Below are 4888 nucleotides of genomic sequence, written 5' to 3' on the forward strand. Positions count from 1 at the left end.
TAAGCGTCGGTTAGCTTCTTTCAGTTTTCTTCCTTCTGAGGAAGCGTTCGGTCTGCTCTCCGCGTACCTTCAACTCTTTTTAGGATTGGACGGTGCTACTCCCATAACTTCCAACACGTCCAAAGAGAGGCTGTTGTGACAGTTTTGGAGGATGAAGTCCTCTATGATCGGATCTCGGCAGTTCATCACCTTATTCCGAAAGCGCTTGATGAAGTCATCGACCATCTCATCGTATTCCTGTTTCTCATCGAAGAGTGTCCTGATTAACACCTCAGCGTCATTATTAAAGAAGTGAGCGAGGAACAAGTTCTCCTGTCATCCCATCTGTTGATGCTTCCAGGCTTGAGACGATGGTACCAATCGAAGGTGGGCCCGCAAAGGGTGTCAACGAATAACCGAACCATCAATGCTTTATTACCGAAGATTATGCCCAAGTGGGACTTGAAGTAGATCAGGTACTGAGTGGGCGAACCCTTCCCGTCAAATGGTATGAAGTTAATCAGGTTGAACTTCGCCGGATACAGGATCGACTCCCACTCTCTTGGGTAAGGACACGAAATACCGGTCTTCTTCACCTCTCAAGCAGATAACAGAGCATTGATTTTTCTCTCGAGATCTTTCATCTTCTCATCCTCATCTGTATCATGCTTTGGACGATTTCTAAGAGGAGCAACATGGCTACCCCCGGTATTGTTATCTTCGGTGGGACCACCCCCAGTGTCGTTACCTTTTGTGGGGCCACCCTTAATGTTTTGATCAACGGGAGGGTTATCTGCATTAAGATGTTCGTCCATGTCTGAATCGTTACCTATCTGGTAGGCATTATTGTGACGACTAGAGTCACCAATTTGATTAGATAATACCCGAATCTGTTGGTCATGCATTTGTCTCATCTCCTGCACATCAATTTCCATTTTGATTTTGAATGCTTCTTTCTGCTTGGCTAGAGTATCCTCAACTATTTTGGCTACTTCCTCGGTGTTAATTATAAACACTTTGTGTGATTATCCTAGACTGGATACCATTTTGTCAGAGGTGACTGCAGAGTTGGCATCTGATGCTTCATCACTCGAGAATAATCCCCTCTGCATTCTCTGATAATCTTTTTGTCTAATAGTTCCCGATCGCAACCGGGTTAGACGATGAGATATGAGTGGGTCAGAACTAGAAGGTCGAGCCGACTTTCCCTTATCAGCCATGTTAATTATGACTTCTGGAAGTTTGTCATCTTGAAAAGCTGATTGTTTCTTACGGAGATGCTTTGGTTTGTAATTAGCCTTTCCGTTGGAGATTCTCTCGAATACCAAGACCCTCTGTGGAGCGGTCTTGGGGTAGCTACACATTGATAATACTGCCCTGATAAGTTTGACGCACAGACAATGAAAGTCCATCTCCCGGGTATCCCTCTTTCGAGATCTGTTCGTACCCCCAGCCCGATAGTACAACTCATCGGTCTGATGATCGGGGCAATTTACCACGTGTCGGCATGACTTCTCAGGTATAACATCATTGTCTGATGAACACGTTTCCTTCTGAGGACTTGCTGCCTTGATGGCGTTCTCAAGAGTCACACGTTTGGAGCCACGCTTTCGTGAGCATGAGACCTCAATGGGCTCTTGGGCACTGACTTGCAGTCCGAGGCAGCCAATTACAGGAGTTTCCTCTTTACGAGAAGCCTCAGACTTGTTATAAGAGCGAGTGTGACCCCCAGCTTGATGAGTTTCTCAGGGTTCAGTCATCGGACCCAAGCGCTCTTTGATCGAAACTTTGTCTCAATCCTTGTGCAAAGGAACCAGATGATCCGCCATTGGCTTCTTACTTTTGAACAAGTCTACACTGCCATGAGGCTTCACTGGAAGTATTGGATCAATCAGAGCAGGGGCGAAACTCGATAGAATCAGAAAAATGAGTGCAGAGTGTCTCCTGTCTCGGCCCTGGTGTAGGTCAGGACTTGGTGACCCGCAGTTGGGCGGGTCACTTCGGAGTGACCCGCGGCTAGGAGGGTCACTTCGGGATGACCCACGGCTTGGAGGGTCAGACTTGAATGACCCACGTCTGGGGAGGTCACTTCGGGGTGACCCGTGGCTGGGAAGGTCAGACTTGAGTGACCCATAGTTTGGAGGGTCAGAATTGAGTGACCCGTGGCTTGGAGGGTCAGACTTGCGTGACCCACGGCTTAGAGGGTTAGACTTGAGTGACCTGCGGCTTGGAGGGTCAGACTCGAGTGACCCGCGGCTTGGAGGGTCACTTCGGGATGACCCACGGCTGGGAGGGTCACTTCGGGGTGACCCACGACTGGGAGGGTCAGACTTGAGTGATCCGCGGCTTGGGGGACTTGGAGGGTCAGACTTGAGTGATCCGCGGCTTGGAGGGTCAAACTTGAGTGATCCGCGATTTGGAGGGTTAGACTTGAGTGACCCGCAGCTTGGAGGGCCAGACTTGAGTGACCCGTATTTTTTGATCTTTTCGGCTGTCGTCTTGGACTTTGGCTTCCATACTTTGTGCAGTCTTGATGACTTCTTTTCCACTTCTTCCTCTTGCAATTTTTTGGCTTCTTGCACAAGGGTTAGACTTCGTAGCGAATCCCGTCAACTGGCTCCAAAGCCTTAGTAAGTTGGCGCGCAAGTCATTGGCGTTGCCTTTGGTGTGCCCTCTTTAAAAGAGTTAGCGCGCCTTCAGCAATTGACTTCTTGATGAAGGAAGGGTCCATATCTGCAGATCCGGCCTCGTTGGAGGTTGGTGGGGCGTTGTAAGGTATGATTGCAGTAGCAATGAGGGCGTTGATCTTCCTGCGCTTGAGAGAATCGGAGGATCTGGAGGAGGATGACAACAGATATTCCTTGAACTTGGCCTGGTCGAACTTATACTCGACCTCTACGTCAACCGGGATCCAGATCCGAGGTTGTGACACATCAGCCTTTGCAGAAAGGCTGTTAGCTCCCACTGTGGTCGCCAGTTTGTTTTCATCGAAAGTAGTCTTCATTATCGAATTCATTACAACTTTGATCATTTACAATAAATTCAAACAACAAAAATAAAGATTACAACTTTCTAAAAAATAAACACGAGAACTGTTTATTAACTCTTGCTTGCGTGGGGTCTTCGCCTGTGCCGGGGATGTTGATATCTATGGATTGCCGCGGTTCGGATCTGGTTGTCGAAAAATTAACAGAGCTCCTACTTCACCAAGGAAGTATTCACTTGAGGTACTAAAATCGACCAAACGAAATCAGTACTCTTCTCGAGATTAAGACCAAGCCTAATCTCAAGGAACGGACGGGGGGAAATATGGGTTCAAATCTTTCGAAAGCCTTCCTCTTTATGCTGAAGTTCGTCGGGATCTGACTTGCCTTCACTATAAATTCATGCTCCTTTGACTCCACAATCCAGCAGCACCTCGCCCTCTTGATAAAATTCTGCCCTCCAGAATAGAGGCACTAGGCTTGTATTTATATGCTTCGGTTGGGGAGTTTTCGGATAAGAATGATGGATTCAGTCCTATCTTCAGTTAATAAGTATGTAACCACGTTTGGAGATGATATCTAGGTTGTTGGGAACCTCTGGAATAGAAGAAATCCCGTAAAAATAACAAAAAACGTGTTTTGGATATTCTGGACAACTTTGGGCGCGAGACAGACCACGAGGTGACCCGCGTGGCGGCGGGCTACCAAGAGGTGACTCGCGCGCCACACGAGTTCCGAACTTTTTGAGTTCTTTCAGTGTTTTTTGACTTTCTCGGACTTGTACTTTCTGCCGATTTGTGTATTTGGTTGTCTTGTTGACTTGTACGCTTTGCTGGTTGATGAGCGCGAGCTGACTGACGAGTGCGTTCGGTCACTCGGAGCTGACCGACGCGCGCGAGCTGACTGACGAGCTCGTTTAGTCACTCGGAGCTGACCGACGCACGCGAGCTGACTGACGAGCACGTTCGGTCACTTGGAGCTGACCAACAAGCATGGGCCACTCGAATAATCCTTCTTGGCTTGGATGATAACGTTCATCGCCTGCTCTTCATCTCGAGCTGCGTGCGGACACCTATAAATATTTTTAGACGCCTATTGTTCGCGGGAAAAATCGTAGCTTTCTTCATTGTTGATATCATTGCTATCTCAGTTAACAACTTTATGCGTTACAAAGATCCGGTCTTTTTATAAGATCCGGTTACAATGAAAAATCAAAGAAAACAAAGTAAAGATTACAATTTTCCTTATTTGTCGAACTAATCGCGAGCTCCTGTTTTGCGGTCGCTCGCTTTGGTGGGTTCTTTGCCTGCGCCGGGGTTATTTGCCGTGGACCACCGCGTGATCTCGATCCGGTCAGATCTACACGATATGACGGGTAATATTCCACCAAGGGAATAATAGCCGGGAGGGATTGTTTCACCAAGGAAACAACCGCTCGAATCTCGGGATCTAAGAACCAAGCTTAGATCCGGAGTGTGATCGTGTAGATCTCAAATCCAATCCTCTCGAACTCCTGCCTTATTTGGCGTTGGTGATCGCCGAGCACCGGATCTGAAAGTCCAAGTCTCCAAGCCTTCAAAGTTGTGATCTTTTTTAGATCTGAGTCTTCAATCCAGCAGGGCTTCGCCTCTCTCCAAAATTTCCAACCTCTGAAACAAATGAGCACAAGGCCTATTTATAGGCACTCAGAACTGTGCATTTGCACAGTTCTGAGCCTAGCCACCCATGGGTGGCTCGGCCTTGGCCGAGCCACCTCAGGGTGGCTCGGCTCTGAGTCTTCAATCCAGCAGGGCTTCGCCTCTCTCCAAAATTTCCAACCTCTGAAACAAATGAGCACAAGGCCTATTTATAGGCACTCAGAACTGTGCATTTGCACAGTTCTGAGCCTAGCCACCCATGGGTGGCTCGGCCTTGGCCGAGCCACC

Source organism: Asparagus officinalis, chromosome 8 (assembly GCF_001876935.1).
Source record: "Asparagus officinalis chromosome 8, Aspof.V1, whole genome shotgun sequence".
Taxonomy (NCBI): domain Eukaryota; kingdom Viridiplantae; phylum Streptophyta; class Magnoliopsida; order Asparagales; family Asparagaceae; genus Asparagus; species Asparagus officinalis.